Source organism: Dermacentor silvarum, chromosome 5 (genome assembly GCF_013339745.2).
Source record: "Dermacentor silvarum isolate Dsil-2018 chromosome 5, BIME_Dsil_1.4, whole genome shotgun sequence".
Classification (NCBI taxonomy): Eukaryota; Metazoa; Arthropoda; class Arachnida; order Ixodida; family Ixodidae; genus Dermacentor; species Dermacentor silvarum.
In genome coordinates, this window is record NC_051158.1 from 24,257,558 (window position 1) to 24,277,938 (window position 20,381).

Genomic DNA, 20,381 nt, shown 5'->3' on the forward strand with positions numbered 1-20,381 from the left:
GTGTTCTTATTTTGACAAAAGTTGATTTTAAAGTACCACAAAAACAGACAAGCTTCTGTAATGACGATGAAGCTACATATTTTTTTTTTCTGAAAAAAGTACGTCGCACTCTGCCTGTCACAGTATCATAAGCATATTATCCCCAATATCAGAAAAGAAAGTTTCATTACAACTAAAAATTCACGCTTTAAATACATGTAAAAATATTCTCTAAACATAGCGAAAATAAGAATAACACGGTTACTTAAATTATGCATATATCATTTTTTTCAAAGCCAGATAACTATAGAATATGCATAACACAGGTTACACGTTTAAGTGAACCGGTGAGCCGTTCAAATGAACCGGTTCATTTCAGTGAGCTGAGCCGTTCCGATCCGCTCACTGAAGTGAGCCGTTTTGCCCATCTCTAGTTCAGCGTGCCTGTCACATATTCTACTGCGCTAGGCTCCACGCTTGCAGAACATGCATTTATGCGAACCATATGATGATGATGATGATGATGATGATGGTGATCCTCAGTACAAATGGCACATACCCACCGTGGGGGATCGGCCAAGAATTGGACGGTGTGGAGAAAATGGATTTTAAAAATGGATTAAAGAAAACCATATCATTGCGTTCGAGCGTCGTCGTCTTCGTCCACAGCTGGCGCGTTCCCACGCTCGTGCTCTGCGAGGTGAAGAAGAGGTTTTACGCGCTATGCCAATGCCACCTAGAAAAAAAAAGTTCAATACCACCTAGAAAAAAAAGGTTTTTCTAGATGGCATCGGACAAGGAGAGGAGAAGAGGGAGAGGAGGGAGGAGAGGAGATGAGACAAGGAGAGGAGAGGAGGGGGAGGAGGATGCGCATGCGCAGTAGGGGTGTGGACGCCGCACGGCGGATGGATGGATGGAGAGAGTGACACAGCCCCGACCATAAGCTGCTTCGCATCTAAAAATTGTTTCACATCCGCCGCCATCGCCATGAGTGGCGCTTGCTGGCAGTCTTGTATTTTAGACATGTGCCTCAACTAAGGGAGCTTTTTCTTCGACTCCACCGAATAGAAGATGGCGCCGCCCGTCGAATAAACAGGACACTGCGATGCAAGAGAATTTCTCGGTTGTTGACAAGGCGAGGAGCCGCGTGCACTTTAATGCACTTTCATTCCACCGCATCAAATAGGCTCTCATACCGCCTCAATAACCAAGAATGACATCTGGGGCACAGAAGGAGCATCAGACGCGTTCAACAAAGACAGCAGGGCTCAAGGGTTGTGAACCAACACGTAACGTATTCTTTTAGAAACGTACAGCTTTCTTATATGAATATAACGGAAGCAAATAAAACTTATCACAGGTGCCGATCAAGACATCCTGTTCTCATTCTCAGTGCGTGCTAGTGAGGATGATGATTATGATACACTTACCCCCATTTTCTCGGCCGGAGAAGGACTGGGGTTACCCATGTAGAGCAGTAATAATATACCCGTGACTTGCGCCTAACTGGTATTCGTTAAAATGGGGGGGAATGAGACAACGAACTAAAAGAAAAAAAAAGTAGGCGCCAAATGACAATATCTACATCCAACTCCATCTTCGTCTTCACCAGCTCCCCCCATTGCCACCACAATCGTCATCGGCGCGCGCCACGTCCGGCCAGAGCCCCAGCCTTCGACCGCCGCGCGCCGACATAACGCATCCCTGCCAACGGACCTTGGCCCAGCGGCGGCGACCGTAAAGTGAAGGCTCTCGACACAGCCGGCACTCGGCGCGGCCAACGCTTCGTTCCTCCGTCAGCCGCGGGTCCCGGTCCGGCCGTCAGCGCCCGATCCGAACAATGCTGGGCAAAAGAACGCCTCGCCGGGTCGTCAGGGGTCCCCTGGACGAAGAGTTCGCCGAGCGGAACTTCATGTTTCGCGCCGCGGCCCTGCTCGGCGTGTTCCTCATCGTCACGTTGGTCGTGACCGTCGGCGCCACCATCTACATGACCTTCATCAAGCCCGGTTCGTACGCCCGGCTCCGCTAGAGATAAAGCGGCCTCCGAGATGCGCGCGCGCGAGCTTTTTTTTTTTTTTTTTTTTCCATCACCGGCGGCGTGCCGAGCGGTCCACCCAGCGGCGGGGAGAGGAACTGTTCGCGGGACTCTTCGTTTCCGACCACCAGGCGAGACGCGTCGACGTGCGCTTCTCGGATCGTCGTTTGCGGAGGCGTCGACGCGACGTCGTGGAAGCCGGGCTTGTGACGGGAACCTGCGTACGCGTACGATGAGTGACGTCATCGTTTCCCTAGACAGTGTGGCCGTCTGTGAGTCGCACATATTGCTGCAACTCCGCGGGACCGGGCGAGTGTTCGGACGACTCGGCGTGCTTCATTAAAGCTTGCGCGAAAGTGCCTTGTTTTGTCGCTTTCCAGTCTTTGGTCTTTAGCCTCGGTATGGTTTAAATCCGATAGCGTATATATTTCTTTCGCGCCATATCCCCGCCCGCTTTCTTAAAACGTGTACTAGTTATCTAGATAGGCCTTGAGCCTGTACCAACATCTTACGATTCCCCTCCCTATTCAGCCGCGTACAATTGTACGAAAATGTATTTTGAATGCGATGATCAATGCGACAGCATTTGTTTGCGTATGCCCCCACCCACTTTCCAGAATCTGTCTATAGCTCTCTGGAGGCGTCGCGGAGCGCCTTGTCCTGTCGTCTTTCACGTGTCCGTTTTTGAGCTAAACAAGTAATTATGGATTCGCACCAACTAGCCCGCCAACGCATTGTGCTGAACTATCTCTCTGGACACTTAGCTCCACCAACGTAATTTTTTTTTTAATTAGCTGATCGAACGCGCAAACTTAGATCGGTGTGTAACGAAGCGTTCAAGAAGCGGTTAATTACATGTTTTAAAGCTTGTCGCCTTCAACACCGAGTTCAAGTTGCAGCGTAGCGATTGCGTGCCTGCCGATCAAGACGCGGAGGCCACCACCGCGCGACCCACGCGACCCCGAATAACACTCAAACCTACACCTACAATCACACTGTAAAATAGTTTACACCTTTAACAGTGAATAAAGGTATAAATCGGTCTATAACTCACTCTTACATCTAATTTACATCTTTAACAATGACTAAGATAAGGACTTAAACCTGCCTAAAACTCACAGCTTTACACTTAATTTACACCTTTAACAGTGAATAAGGGTGTAAATCTGTCTATAACACACACCTTTACACCGACAAGGGGTATAAGGGTGTGAGTTATATTTACACAATCAGTGAGCCGATCACGGAGGTAGAGTGCACTGTAATATAATTTACACCTTTAGCGGTGACTAAGAGTGTAAATCTGTCTATAACTCACACCCTTACACCGAAAAGGGATATAGGGCTAGTTATACAAATTTACACCCTTATTCACCGTTAAAGGTGTAAATTATTTTACAGTGCACACTACCTCCGTGATCGGCTCACTTGCCATTACACCGGTGTATCTGCGGGATCGGCCTCACTTTACTCCGCAAGAAAGCCACCGATTATCCACGTCGAACCCGGGAAAGAAGGCATAAAAATCTTCGCTTTCATAAAGGAGTCATGCGCGTGAAGGGGATATTTGTTGCAGTGAGAATATTTAGATAGTGTTTGCTGCTTTATCCTGTTAATTCCATAGAAAACAGAGCTGGTCATCACCACGTATGTGGGGTTAGTAAAGCCGTACTTCTGTAGGAAATTGGTTATATGCTTTATTATTATTATTATTATTATTATTATTATTATTATTATTATTATTATTATTATTATTATTATTATTATTATTATTATTATTATTATTATTATTTAATGCGTAAGCGTGTCTATGCCTACCAAACGAGGAAATCCTTCCGTCCGTCCGTTCGTCACGTAAGACGATCACTTTCAAGAAAGGGCCCGCAGTAGCGAGCGAATTGACCTTCGTACTACCTCTCGTTTCAACGCCAAGCGGCGCCCCCATCGAAGATAGCTTTCAAGACAGGGCCCGCACGTCTCGCTAACGAACTAAGCGGCGAGAACACAGCCCACACGAAATTATCAGCACTCGGCGCAGTCTGTCCCCATCCCAGATCGCTTTCAAGATAGGGCCGCGCGGTCGCGCCGTATACGCAGCCGCCGGCGGAGTACGGTTGATCGCGGTTCATAATGGCTCGACGTGGACGGATAAGGCGCTAAAGAGCAATGGCGGCCTATAATGAACGAGTGGCAGCGCACCTGCAGAAGTTTGCTTGCGTCATCAATTCACCTTGCGCCGCCGTCCAGAGAAGTTCGTGTCGCCGCAGCGTTGTCGTTTATACTGGTCGGGTCAAGTTCCATAACATTGATAATGACACCGGGCTGCGCGGAGATTAGCAAGTGGCACAATAATTACGCAACTCCCAGAGGAGTTTCTGCTTGAATTGTTTCTTTTTATTGCGATAGCAATTATATGGACACTCAAAGCGGATTTCTGCCGTCGGCGTCGCCGTCGCCGTGAGGTTTCATATGACGTCAAACGGCCACCGCGGGAACGACTATGCGGGGGCGAGCAGCGGGCGACGGGTTTGTAATGTAAAAACAGGTACGTTTTAGCTGTAAAAGAAGAAGGAAATAAAAAAAAGCTGCACCTGTGCTCGCGTTCCTCGTGAACTACTAGTATATTAACCGAGATGTATAGGTCGCTACGTAACAAGGTACGACGCTATGAAACTACGGCTGCTGTACTGCAAGGTGGTAAGGAGCGTGTTCTCGCATTAATTCCTCGTGACAGCTATAGCGCTTTGATTCGTTGACTGATTCATCGCTGGAGTACAATAAATTATGATTGATTGATTGATTGATTGATTGATTGGTTGGTTGATTGATTGATTGATTGATTGATTGATTGATTGATTGATTGATTGATTGATTGATTGATTGATTGATTGATTGATTGTGTTTAACGTCCTAAAGCAATACCAGAGCTATGAGAGGCACCGTGATGGAAAGCTCCGGACTGATTTTGACCACCTGCGGTTCTTTAACGTGCACCTAAACCTAACTATGCGAGCGTGTTTTCTGCATTTCGATCTCATTTAAATGCGGCCGCCGCTGCAAGAGTCGAACCCACGACCTGGACGCGCTATGCTGGATGCCCCGAGTTTCTCGCTCGCCTGAGTCTGCTCGTCAGGGAACAAAGAGAGCGCGGAACGCACGAAAGCAGCAGACAGCGAAATGACGAGATAATGCCACGTATGTCAACGCGAGAACGCAACCTGCGCACTCCGCTTCTTTGTTTGAAACACGGAACATTGGACAGTGTTACGCGCCAGCGCCGCTTATTGTTATCAGCGGAGTGTCGCAGTACCGTGACTGTTCCGCTATCTATATACACAGTCGGTACAAGCCGCTTGCCAAGCGTACCTGGTGCTCGTCACGGGCGTGTCTCCCCTTTCGGACAGTTTATCAGCTATCCACCGTCGAACGCAAACAGTATACAGACGTGGCGCATTCTCACTCCAACCGTTTCCTTTCTTTCATATATATATATATATATATATATATATATATATATATATATTACAGCGAAGCTGTTAACCTGTAGTTGGTCGGAATTTTTCCGCGACTGCGTGCTCACAGAAAAATGCACGGGCTGATTCTGGAGATAGTTCAAAGAAGTGTGGGAAGCGCACAGCGTGCTGCTTCTCCGAGAGGCATCACATGACGTCGCCAGGTAGCATAATCACTTGACGGCGACGTCATCGCGTGACGTCACGTTTGACGTGATGACGTCACCACGCGACCATTGGTGTGATGACGTCATCACGCAACGTTTGACGCGATGACGTAGTCACGTTACGTCTTCATATAAAGCGTAACGTCACCACTTGGTCACATGGGTTTTGGTATCAGCGGATATTAACGCCGGATTTCTCGCTTCATGCATGGGACATATAATGCTTTCGCATTTATAAAGAACACCCCCCTCAGCAGCTCTAGTGGCGGTTTTCCGCAGCTTCGATGGACATCTACTTTCTCAGAACCGGGAGTGCAAGTCAATTTTTTCTCTAACTTACTTGCCTGGTCCCGAAGGAGGTCCCGATACAGTCTTTGACTATGCGACCTTCTTCTGTATACTTAACACTTGTAATATGTCCCAACCTTTAATAATAAATTCCGATTCTTATTCAGACAGGTAATGCACTAGGTTGAACGATAAACAAATGAAAGAAGACATCGACGGTTTGACTAGGTGAGTCCTTTTCCGGCACCCGTTGAGGTAACTGATGACAACCCAAGAGGGAATATTGATAGGCCAGTGATACTGTATGTGTGCCAAGGGTGCAATTTTATATCGTGATATCATTAGCTCATTTACCTGAGGGACGTCGCCAGAGCTCGCGAATATCCCGAACTTTGCCAGGCCCAAACTCGGGCCTCCTTGCATAGCACCAGTGTTGCCAATTTAGCGGTTTTCCCGCTAAATTTAGCGGTTTTTTCGTGCTGCCTAGCAGGAAATTTTGATCTCTTTGCGGGCGGCAGGTTTTTTAGGGGTTTAAGTGTAATGCTGGCTTCTCTTTTGGGCGGTACAAAAACATAATGTCTTTAAGCATGGCATGCTTTTAGCTCCCGATGTCGTCGACCTTCAAGTGACCTTGAGCCAAAAGCCAGAGCAGCTATCCGGGCGCTCATACGAGAACATCCGGGCAGTCGTTGTGATACCGAATCGAGATCATCCGGGCAACCAGTCAAAAATAAAGAAAATGCGGTCTCTTGCCCCCAACCCTTTGTACAGCACCGTGTTACACGCGCTAGTTACTGCCCAAAGAAGTTGCAAAAATATTGATAGCTTTCACGTGACGTCAGCACCCAAGTTATCACCGTTTTGGGGCACCAACATGGCGACTACGAGCAATTCAGTCCAAACCATCTTATTGAAAGCTTTCACGTGATGTTACGGACCCAGCTTATCATCGTGTCGGTGCACCAACATGGCGGCTACAATGACGTCAGTGCAAGCCAGTTATTGCTTCCGAGTTCTTGCTAATTTTTGTTCACAATGTCACTCAGCTATAACTTCTAGTACCCTGAGGTTTTATTTGTCATTTCCAATAGCGACGTTAAAAATGCAGATACAGGGAACCATACACTTGATTGTCACCTTTTGCCGCTGAGACAGGGTTGCCTGTGCTCTTTTGAATGGCAGTGGTCCGTGAGTTCCGCGGCGCGGGTTTTGCGTCGTCTCGAGAGATGGCACCCACGCTGCGTGGCGCCTTCTTCAGGCGCTTTTCTTCTTCTAGCTGGGCAGTGTGCTCTGTCCCCCTGGCGTATTTCATTGCCTGTCGTGCCGCCTTCAGCCGGTTTTCTTCTTCCAGCTAGGGAGCGTCCATATATGGACCAGTGCACAGTGTGGCGTTGTGGTGCGGTATGGTGGGGTGTGCCGTTGCGAACATGCACTATATACACCCATTTTAAGATTGTGGCTAGTATCATCTTCAACCAATCTGCTTTGCCGGTAGCCATTTCATGCTTACGGCTACTCTCGATTACGGGAGAGCCAGCAATAATGTTTTTTTTTTTTTACAATAATTCGTGCTTTGCGTGTCGCAAGTATGTAGCTTACTGCGCCCATCCTTGTTCTCTTCTCGTCCATGTTTGCATTGCGTAGCACCTTCCTTAACGATGTATACGACCGACTCGCCCAACAGCATGCATGTATCATATCTCTATTGCACTTTGGAAGTAAGAGGGAATTGAGCGTGTTTTCAGTCAGCCGAGTGTGATTAAATGTACGTTAAGAAACTGAATGTCCACTGAGATGACAAACTTCATCCTTACTGTGTGGGCTGATCTCCGAAAAAATAATAAAAGCTGCTTCAGTAATACGCTGGCCGAACGCGTTGTTCGACTATGGGGTCAGCGATGACACCGACCCTAGACCCAGCCCCGCCAGAGAACGAATACACACAGAGGACGCGTGACCATACCAAGATGAAACAGAGGACATTTGTGTCAAATTTTAACCACTACCCTGTAGTAAAACCTGTCTTCCGGCCATTGATTGTAGCTCACTGAGGCTCCGTTTTCTTCTTTCTTATTTATTTCGTTTCGCAATACTTTTCCGTACCTCACAGTCGCACTAAAAAGCGCTTAATAATATTGATGGCTTATATATTTTATTCCATTATGGGCAAGAAGGAACGCGCATGTCTGTCCAGTATGGTATGGTAAAACTTGATTTCTGTCCAGTGTAGCTTTTTTTTCTTTTTTCAGGTATCTTTTACTTAAACGCAATGAAACATATTTTGAACATGATTATGATTGTTGTCTGCATTAAGCGGGTTCTAAGCAGGTTTTGGGAGCTCGTATTGCACGGGTGCTACGATAGCTCCAGGGATGCTGTGATAGCACCCCTGGAGCTCAGCAACGTATGGAAGTGGATCGACTGCAAAAAAAAAAAATTCAGGTTTAACGCATTGAATAAGCTACGCGTACGTGCGCGCTTAAAATTTCCCAGCTTTCACGTGTTTCTGTTCACGAGAGAGATACCTTAGTGACGCCTGACATGCTGACACTTTCGCTACATATGCATGTCCACAGGCGTACCGCCCCTCTGACTTGTCGTATACGTGCGTTTTAGATGCGAAGCAGCTTATGGCGGGGGCTTTGTCCGTCCCTCCCGCGGCGTCCCACACCCCCATAGCGCGTGCGAGTCCCCTTCCCCCTCTCTCCTCTTCTACGCTCCCCCCCTTTCTCTCCTCTAGGAATCCTCTACGGAGCGGCGCCCGCGTCCCACACCCCCACAGTGCATGCGCGTCCCCTCCCCCTCTCTCCTCTCCTGCGCTCCCCCCTTTCTCTCCTCTAGGAATCCGGAGCGGCGCGCACGACAGGTGGTGCGACAGCTGCATACTCCGCTGGGGGCGCCACGGTAGTTCCGCGGTATGAAAATGACGGAGCGCGCGCGCCTCATTCTCTCTCCTGTGCAGCGCCGCGATGATCGCTCGGGCCGCTGCCGCGAAACAATCTCCCGCTCAAGCTAACCATCTCCCCGCTGCTTCGCATCCACACATGGTTTCCTTTAGCGGGAGATGGAGTAATTTTTTAATGCGTGAACATTCTAGGGCTACTTACCTCGTAAATCTGTCCCTTCGTCCTTCTGTTTCTCTTTAACGCGTGACATGATTCGATCCACAGGTATCCAGGGTGTTCATTTTTAAGTTTTATGGAATCTTAAGAAATTGCCTGTGGCAGGTAGCATAATTCTTATAATTGAGATGGGTTGTTTGATGAGGCGGACATTAGTAGCGCGGTAAATCGAAACACATATTCAAGTAATTAACAAACATTCACTAGTTAACTACTTTACGACACATATTGAAATTTACGTGTTGTAGCCGGTGAGCTTGCCAGGCGTATCCACTTGGAATGAATTTCCAGAATGACACCAGTTTGGAGATATGCGCCATCAAACTCGCCGTAAAAATGCACTGTTGCTCCACTCATGTCTTTACCAAAATGCTGTTGTATACACTGAAGCACAAAAGTAACTGGAACGCTCATGTATTTCGTCCCACATTTTGGGAAATAATATCTGGAAAATGGTGTCATCCTGGAAATTCATTTCAAGTGGATGCGTCTTGCAAGCTCACCGGCTATAATATGCCGTATTAATTAAGTTTATTAGTCAAATTTTGTTAATTAGGTGAATATATGGTTCGATTTCTCGCGCTACTGATGTCCGGCTCATCGAATAACCCAACTCAACGATAAGAATTATACTACCTGCCACAGACGATTTTTCCGCGATGGCGTTTAGAGCCCCGTGGCGCAGAAAATCCGTCGTCGGCAACCGGCGTGTGATCGCGGGTGGCGGAGAAAATCAACCAACCACGTCGACCGCGCAGGCCCTCCACATGGTGCAAGGTTTTGGTGAACAAAAATTTAATTTCTCATAGCGAAATCCGCGAGAAAAATTGTAAAGTGCGACTTTACCATTGGGCGTCGGATCTTTTACCAATCGGCGTCGGATTGTAATTTGAAATGTACTAGAAAACCTAATTCTGCTACGAGGAAACTGAAACACAATCCCCTTTTCCAGCACTTCTACCAGAGCTGCGTGCGTCGGGGCTAAGCAAACAATGAATAAAATAATAAAAAATGTTCTAGGGCCTTCACATTTTAATTTAAGACCACTTCTATTGCCGTCACCCATGCTTCGGCGCATTGATTCAAGTGTGTGCCCATTCACTTATTCTTGACACGTTGGCGATAGAGTGGGCGTAAATTTGCGTTTGAGTTGGGCTAGACGCGTGTAGATAACGTGCGAGAAACACACTGAGCCAGGAAGCGGCGCTACTCCCTTTGTGACCGTGTAACCTCCAATATGACTCCTCCAATTTACCCAGCAATGCATTTCAGTTTAAAGGTGAAGCCGACTTTAAAGGGATCGGTGTAAGCTTGGTCTTTGTAAGCTGGCTTTCCCACGTTCAGTGTTGCAGTGAATGAAGCCTACTTGCCGTATGCGAACGATGCGATGCGAACGGGTCCCGATAACGCCATCACGTTCTACTCGCGAAGTTCAAGCGTCCTCCAATTTTTTTTAATTCCGTAAAGCTTAATTTTGAACACCCGGTATGAGAATGCCCCATGACTACGTATGACTACTGGTATTTATAATTATGAATATATATATATATATATATATATATATATATATATATATATATATATATATATATATATAATCATGACCGTATAAATCCAACAGACAATTAAGCCAAGAAAGCATATAGGGGAAATTAACTGGGGTTGAAATTGAAATGCAGAAATAAAAGAAAGGGAAGTGAAAGTGGACTATATATAGTATATGAGCGACTGAATATAATACTTACGCGCTACCTGACAAGTCCCACGACGGAATTACTGCAGCAATTTTATAGGACCGGTTCGTTCACTGCATTACAAAATTTCATGTAATTGGGACAGCAACTCCAGAGTTTGTAATTGCTGTATTTTTCTATTATCTGCGGGTGGTAACCTTGATTAATTTGACCTTATATCAATCGCGCAAACGGTACTATACGCGTTAGTTGTAGCGTCTCGAGCGCTTTGACACCAGCTATTAAATTATTTTTCATTATTATTATTTTTTATTGTGGCGGAAATCATCGAAGATAATTGCCAAAGGCCACGATAGCTCTCTTGTGTAACCTCCTTCATCTTCCCATACCATTCGTGAATCACGAGACCTTACGGGCACATCAGCAGACATACGAAGTAGCAATCTCGCTGTCAATTGCGGTGCCAAATGATACCACGACTTCTCGCGGCGATCCCGCGGGCACCGCCATGTTTGGTCACGTGGTGACGCGTCCATGGCTTGCCTCAGCTGCCTCCGTGTTTACAATGGATGGGCATGACGACCCGGTGCGGCTCACCAAACCTCTATTTCGGCGGGTATCGTGGACGGTTACTGGGGTGAACGACACGAAGCTTCGGCCACAGCTTCAGAGGGCATGTAAGCGCTTTCGGAGCTCATTACGCCTTGTTCCAATGGCGCGAGCAGCGTATACGTGCTTTTACTAAAAGCGTAGCTAGAAATGTATTCCAAGCTGTCGAAACTTTCCGCTCATGAATTAAATCAAGATCAGTGTGTTTTGCTCTTCGTTCTTTATTTGGCAAACACCTTGAAGCAGCGGCTTGTATTTTTTCCGAATCAATAACGTTCCTCGGCGCGGTCGCTGATTGTTTATTTTCTTCGCTCGTCGGTGTGCTTGGTTGCGATACCTTAGTTTTTGCTGCGCAACGTGGATATTATGCACTTTGTAATAGCTTGTAGCAAGGACGTGTTATCGCTAGTCAGTCGCTTAATCTATGGACCGTCACGAAACGTTCAACTTCGAACATTCTTGGATTGTCTCGGTGTATATCGTCGCCGTCAACCGTGCTTCGGCGCAGGCAGATGAGTGAGTATTTTATTGCGATAGCAATTATATGGACACTCAAAAGCAGATTTCTGCCGTCGGCGTCGCCGTCGCCGTCGCCGTCGCCGTGAGGTTCCGTATGACGTCAATGGAGATGAAATCGTCGCCGCGCGCCGCCGAACGCTGTATGTGCGAGTGAAAGGGCACGAGGGACGCGCGCTTTCACGGGGAGTGAACGCACGGCGGAGAACAAACGCGCGTTCTGTGCTGTGATGATAAGTGGTTCTTGAGGGAAAGGGAAAGGTTGGCGCTCTTAAGGGCTGCAGAAGTAGGCGTCTCTTTCCTCCTTTACCAACACCATATATGTAGAGCAAACGCGCCTTCTTCTGAGGCACGAAAGGCCGTGGGGGGAGGGGGAGGGAAGGGAGGCGACGTTCAACAGTCACCAACGCCGCACGCATTTTGTGCGAACGCGGGCAAAACGCCGAGGGCGTCGACAACAGTTCTGCGTGTTGCCGGTGCTGCTGCATGTCCAAGTTTATACAGCTGATAAAGCTACTATCATTACTCCGTATAGCTCTCTACAAATTTGCTATCGCAATTGATGCTTCGCCTTTCAGGTGAAACTGCGACAACTTTTTATCCTCGGGCAAAGCCGTGCATCGCGAAGGGCCGGCAACACAGGCAGTGCATGCTTGTACGTGTAGCTGCGGTCCGCGAACTTAGGCACACACAGATTCATTCCATTTCTTAACATACCAGTCATTATTTTTGCGGCCAACTACAGCCCGCGTCTGCACTCTGCTGCTCCACATTTTTCAGCATGAATGGAGCACGGTGCATTAGCGAACACCCAGATGCATTTCCGACAGCTGATCACGCAGAAGCAGGGCAGAAGTAATGGTTTCATATTCGTGCGCTTTCACTGGGGCAACGTTCAGCGCACCGCCGAAAGCGCCATCTCGTTTCTCCGGAGCCAACTACTCCGCGCGGAAGGTCTATATGTTGTTGTAATCACAGTACCCCAGTTGAAACTATTATCCTGTCTGAAACTTCGTTGCAATGGCTATCCATCAAGCGGCAGCACTCGACGGCGGAAGGTATAGGACAAATGGCATCTACATTTTCATTTGTTAGTTTTTCTGGTGTCCTTATTTGGCAGTTTTGGCAGGTCTACGTGTAGTCCCGGAACAGCCGGACGAATCGAAGGACGTACTCCTGCGCACCAGCGCCTTCTCCCTCTGCTCTTTACTCTCCTTCTCGTTCGTGTTACTCTCTCTAGCTTTTATTGTGCGCAATAGACCAACGTCTATCAAATATGGGTGAAGTAGCTATTTAAGGCAACGCACCCCCCTTGTCTCCTTGGCACATCCATTCCGGGGCATGGGCTATAAGAGCTCATAAGCAATATCTAGGAGTGTGCGATTAATCGAAACTTTTGAAAACGAATCGAGTATTGTCATATTCGATCCAGCGTTCGAATCTAATAGTCACTCTTTGTAAATACGAATACTTTTCACGCACTAGTGTACATGTGCCGTCTTGAAATTGAGGCCGCCGAGCTGGGAGGGGGAGGCGAGCGCCGGAAGAGATGGGTGCCTAGAGGTGGAGAGGAGCAGTGCGCGACGGAGTGAGCAAAGAGGAAGGAGTTGGAGCGTCGCGAAGGAGGAGGGTAGGCGGAGGCGCGCTGGTTGTTGGCTGTGTTCACCACCTCTGGCAGTTGCCACAGGCTCTGTGTGCGCAATGGATGTACCGGATTCGTCTGGCGGTCGAGAGGCCGCACGAGAAGAACGGAGCAGCAACGCAAGCGGCGGCAGGCCGAGCGCGAGTCATCCGACCGCGAAGTCGTCGGCAAGCGCCGGGCACGAGCTGAACAAGACCGGCAAAAAGCGCGGGCTTGTCGTGCCCAGGAGACTCGAAGAACGTGCTAGGCGGCTTGCGAGAATGCGGGTGTGTCAGGTCAGACGGCATAGCTTAGAAACTCGGGCACAGCACCCATACGCTTGCGCGTAACCCGCGTTCACAAAGGGAAACGTCACTATGATTTTTCAGTTAGGCTTCGAATATTTCATAATCATCAACTATCCATTTTTTCTTGCGCTAAGTACTGTAGGACGCAACAGGGACGAAACGAGCACTGGATATGGAGCGGACATGAAGTGACACAGGGGAGCGCAATGACACAGGGACACTTCGAGTCCGCTTCATATCCAGTGTTCGTTTCGTACCTGTTGCGTTCTACAGTGCTTAGCGCAGGAAAAAAATGAATGCACACTAACTAGCCCAATTCATAGCTCTTCTAGATCATCAGCTATGCTCTGTCAAACTTAAACTCGGTACAAAAGTACGATAAATTTCACCCCCCCCCCCCCCCCACGGCCATAGTAGGCATAAAACATGAGACGTTAGGTAGTGAAGTAAGCTACGTCGCTCAGGGAACCAGACTTTACCGGGTAAACCATGCTCACATGGACTCTCTGAAGAGTCCCGGATATGCAAACAAACTACTATTTGTCCCTAACGTGCATTTGTACATTTAATAAGCAAGGCTGTCCGCGCGGCTGAGCGCATACGCGGGCCATGCGCCGCATCTTGGAAGTAATCGGCGGCGGGTGCAAAGATCAGGCGAGCCGAGATGGCTGGTACTTTCACGTGCGCTGTCTTCGGTGCGCGCGCCTAGTGTTGGAGGTCGTGCGGGATCTCGTGTCGGACACGCGTTGAAGCGAGAGGCAGGCCCAAGCGTTCGCTCCCCGAAGCCGGCGCTCTTCATTACGCCGACGTTGTGACAACGGTGTTCGCGGTTATCCAGTGAGATCTGTTAAAGGAGTACGTGTTAAAGTACGTCCACAGAACGCCTACTACGAATAGGAGCGCACAACACGGCCGAGGAGCTGATCGAGGCACATTTATCCAGTCAGCAGTAACATCACCGTACCTCCCCTACCTCGCAACATGCATCCAGTGCACCACGCACAGCGAAGGGAGGCCCGGGCCCAGGCCATACACAAGCAATACGCGAGTTTACCCTCTACAGCCTACACGGGTGCGAGGTGTTACCCCAGACGTGCAGCCACAACATCTGTCGTAATCGTCACAAAGAATATCGGAGCCGCATTTCGCTCCCCCGAAACAATCCCCTCCAAGCCGAGGACGCGGCCATCGCCCTCGCGCTCTCCCAAACAGAGGTTGAAGTCATAGTGACCGACTCCCAACAGGCGTGCCGCAAGGCGTTCTGCAATTTCGCTAGCGGCAGAATTCATGCCACTACGCTCAAGATCATCTAGATCAAAAGCCGCCAACGCGATAAGTTATGATCATCTGGGAGCCAGCTCATCACGCCATTCCTGGCAATGAGGTCGACAACCACGTGGCTGGAGATTTGATCCACCGAGCCGACGCCGAGGAATCTTACAAAGACATCACACAACACTACAAGCTAACCCGCAGAACATACGCAATCCCACACAAGTCACTACCTAGTGAGCAGGGGCGATTCCTCCAAGCTCTACAGGTTAATACATTCCCCCACCCAACCAGAAATCACCTCCTATAGCCCCTACAGAATTCTCTCCGCAATGCCGCTTCTGCGCAGAGCCCGGGTCCCTCAGGCACAAAGTAGGGGGTTGCAGACAGGCACCATTACATCCTCCGAATCTTTATGAAACCAACGAGCTTTGGGAGGGAGCCTTGGCCAGCTCCGACCTCGAGGATCAGCAACGGCTGATTGCGAGGGCCCAGGACGCGGCCCGAGCTCAAGGCATTCTGTTTACTGCAATTTATATGGCGGATACTTAATTCGTGCAGCTGTCTAATACTTTCCCATCGCTATCAATAATTCGCCTTTCGGGCGAAACTGCAAGTACTTTACGTAGGTCGATCATAGAGAGAGCAAAGAAATTATAACAGCAAATCGCCCGGGTAAACACTAAAAATTAGCGTAACATGCACTAAGTTGTGCAAGGCTGGAGAAACAGCGGAGCTGGTGATCACCTAGCTTCTTCCAGTTTCGCTAGGCTCGGATAAGTTTTGCTACGTTCGGCTAAGTTTTGCTAGGCTTCGGATGATACTCCGGATGAGCACGCAATCGCCGCATTCGTTCTCGGCTGGTGGCACGACGAGCGGCTACTTTCTTCGGGAGTTTTGTACTTCTTCGGCAGTCCCATGCTACATTTACTCAGTGCGAAGTCTACGAGAGCTTCTGTGTGACGTCATGGCCAAGCTCCACAAAGTGTTGTCATGACTAAGCAAAACAAGAATTGCGGCGCGAAGCAATCACATGGCTGGGCGAAGCTGGGTAAGTGATTGCTAGGCGACCGCATTGGCGGAGCGGGTCTGCTGGAACGCGGTGTCGGCATTGGAAGGTGGTGTCGGTGTTGCAAGCTGCGCTATGCAACGCGCAGTGACGTCGTCGCTGGCGCGGCGGCGGAGGAGCATTGCCGGAGCTAGGAGAAGCTAAAGTCCCTAGAACCGCCAACGAACCTCATTGGGCGGCGCTCATTCCGGCAGCCATGTTCTTCCTCTGTTCCCCGCAATCGTTTGCGCACGGCTGCGAGCAGCGTAGATAGCAGCGGGCGTTGACGGTCGCATGCTATCTATCTAACTGGCTGCCAACACAGCAGTTGTCGCTACTTAAAAAAGAGCAGGGAATCTAAGGACTTTAGGAAACGCAAGACGCAGCTCTGGTAGGTGGTTGCTAGGCAACGCAAATGACTTCATCGTTCAGCGAGGTTTTTTTGGTAACGCGTTACGGACTGACGGTCGGCTTAAACAGCTCCGTTGTTAAAAACAGTTCACGCCCTTTGGGACGTATCTTTGCCCTACAACGATAATTCTCATCTGTCTTGCTGGCGTTTCCTTGCTTGAAAACTGCGCTCTCCGTTTTCCTGTCGAGAACGCACTGTCACGCGCTGATAACGCGCATATCGTTCGTGACCCAGGAGGCTTGAAACCCCGGGAGCGCCGATTGTCGTTTGGGGGCAAGATAAACTGTTTTCAGCATAGAATGTCATAAAATAAACTCTACGGTATATAGATTACATGCCCTGCGCAGCTTCTCAGTTCTCCAACACACCACCTAGGTCTACTGGCGTCTCTCTAACCCAGGACTGGTTTCCCCCTCCTAATTTCAATTCGAGCCGATTACGCGGGCTATGCACACAACGCGGTAGTTGTATGAAATGAGGTGCTGCCAGCAATTAGTAAATCCACCAGCGGACTCGTACTTTCCCCGCAACGCAGCGTTTTGGTCGCCTGCATGAAAACTCTGCGGTCGTCTGCTGCCGCCTAGCAACGCCACTCCTGGGAACGACGCTAGCGCCATCGCCACTGCCATTAGTTAAAATGGCGGACGAAAACATCTACTGCGGAAGCTGGAAGGTAAATAATTTCGGATACGCGCTTCCTGGGCCGTTTCTCGCGCCGGGAGTAGTCCCGAAGCGTAGGCGACTCTTTGATCTTTCACAATCAGTCAGTAGTAGTTTGCATGCACGCATTTGTTGAGCGCTCGAGCGCCTCGAGTCCGGGCTCTTGTACGGAGCTTGGTCGCCGCAGTGACATTTTAGTACTCCCTGCAGGCGGTTTGTTTACTTCCTAGGCCGTCGTTTAATGTCTCCGATTGTTGCCTCTGGCGGCCTATCTTCTCCGTAGGGAGGCTCGCGATAAGATTAGAGGAACCTAGCAGGTCACCCAAGAGAAACCGATAGAGCAGTGAGGAGGATTTTGACCGCTATCGTTATTATTTTTTTGTTCCCTGGCAGTAGATCGTTTTTATTTTTTGCGTCGGGCACAGCTGATCGAAATGCGGTGCTAAGGTTGCGGAAGATTACCGGTGGCGAATGAACTAATATCGCCCTCGGAGTCTAGTTCGTTTTGTAACGCTGTTTTTTTTCTTTCCTATCTAGTTTCTATTTCGTTGCGTGATGCGGCGTCCGCTGCTCCTACACGCAGTTAACTCCCTAAGCTCGGCAGCGTTTACGGCAGCCCCTGTGTTTTGACGCCACAGCCGAGTGCGTCGACAAGGGCGAATAATAACGGCGTTTCCGACGCGAAAAACGTGCTACTGATTTCTTCGCTCGAAACGGGTCCAGCGTCGAGTCGTAAAATTGGGCCCGCTTACGCGACTTTCATGTGCACGATGTAGAGATAACACCGAGGTCGAAAATTCTAGAAAGAAAGAAAGTAATAAAGCGGTGCGTGCTTAAATTTGCGGCTCGCCGGAATAGTCGGCTAGCTGTTTAATGGAATGTGCGATGATTTAAAGTTGGGAATTGCACATGAGTAATTTGAGTCTAGTTTCGCTTAGCCTGCAAGTGAACTGTTCGATTCATAACTGTTGACTGCAGCCTTGCTCTGAACGTACGTCGCGTTCAGCGTCTCATTTGCATGCATTTTCATCTTTTCTTTTTACAGATTACGAAATGCATATCACTCGCGGCGGGCACGGAAGTTACAGAGGTGGAAGGGTAATTTCACCTTCTTCCTACTCGCTTGTTGTTGTTGTTGTTGTTGTTGTTGTTGTTGTTGTTGTTGCCAGTTTCGAATGTGCATCCTTGCCTTGCGTTTGACGTTCGCTAAACCTGAAGAGATGGCAGTATGGAAAGCAGAAGGCAATGGGCAGTCTGAGCTCACTGCATCTGCGACAGATCTGTTCGGTTCACTTGTGGTTCGCCGCGACGGTGCCGGTATTCTGAAATGATCTACTTCGGCGATACGATTGCCTTGGCCAACGGCGCGCGCTGATTGGCTGTGTTAGCACAATTTGATGAGCTGATTGGCTGGTTGAGCACGACGTCATTCAATTTTGCTCAACCAGGCAATCAGCGCGCGCCGCACGGCGATATTGTCGCCGGGGCGATACTATCGCCTAAGTGGGCCGTTTCAGAAGGGTTCGGGCAGTGGTTACTGGTAAAGCGCGAAAGTGTTCCTAAGAAGCACCACTGCGGCACATTTCACGTGTCTTTCAATCGTCTGCCAACGTGTAGGCTGCGTCATCTAATCGGCCAGTGACCGAGTGCGTGAAGCCTGCTTATTTCTTTCTTCTTCTTCTTTTTTGTCTACAAAAACATCTCAGTAAGCGTCACCTACGACACGATGTGTTTCGCTGCTGCATCACTTTTCAAGCAGGGGGCAAAAGTTTTTCGTGGCGCGCCTGTACCTGTATTGCATTTCAGTTGAGAGCAGGGGTACATGCGGGCTTTTGCGCTAGGGGACTAGAAGATCGTGGTGATAGTGAGCCACATGTAAATCGAACAGACCCAGTGTGACATCTTACTTTCGGTGTGTTAGTCGCGTCTCTTAAACAAAAATTTGGTCATGAGGGCATCCCCCGGATGTTAATGGGCTGTGCAAAACATAATATATGCCTCATGGCAAATCGGCTTTGCGGAAGCCCACAAGGTGGAGGAAAGTTCATAAAATGGATAAATTGTCATCCACTCGGCCTTGGCACGAAGCTACGGTCGGGAGAATGACAATTATTTCGAATTATTCCCTGTGTTGGGATGCTAAGCACGAGGGCACGAGATCGAATTCTGGCCACGGTGGCAGCATTTCGATGGGGGCGCAATGCGAAAACACCTGTGTATTTAGATTTAGGTGCATGTTTAAGAACCCCAGGTGGTCCAAATTATTCCGGAGTCTTCCACTACGGCGTGCCTCATAATCGGATTGTGGTTTTGGCATGCAAAACCCCATTATTTTTTGTAACAATAATTACCTTTCACTAATGTGCCGAACTATGACATATGTCTATATTTCTGCCCTGAGGCTAACTTGCGGCAGATTTCATCATCGTGGGGATGTGACCTAGCACTAAGTTGCCTTGCAGCAACTGACGCAGCTTGCTGCTCATTTCATGCTTACAAGCTTGTGAACATCTTGCACATGCTACATGAGCATGCCTGGGCTTATGGGCTGAACCTGCTTGGCTTTATGGAAATGTTTGTGAGTAACTCTTCACGAGCAGGAACAGGTGATGCATGAAACAAAACGTTTAAAGAAGTATTGACAGAGATCTTTTTGTCTCGTTTTAATTTCTTTATTGGATAGCTGTCGACCCTATAATTACGCTGTAGAGCCCCAATGCCTCAAAGGTGCAACAAATTATTACTGCAGCTTTGGGCATGACGAGCGAACTGTTCACGTCACAGAAACCTAAAGTGGCTCGGGGTACCAGACATCACCGACACATACATGCACAATGGCCGTGCTGTGGATCGCTGAGTCCATTCAGTACTCGACGGGACAAGAGAGGAAAGCAGGTTTCCTTGCATTTCCAACGGAAGCACACTATTAGAATGGTCCATTTGACAGCTTTCAGCGATGTTGTCATTGTATGGGCTTTAACCAATGCACCGGGCCGAAGGGCTCATTCTTGGATTGTTTTGGATGCCACGTGACCGCCACCTCTGCTTTCGGGGTTGTGAATAGTCTCCTTTTTCACGTGCGAAGCAGCGCTGCACTTGGCATGCATCTTTAACGAGTCGCACGAAAGGTGCTGTAAT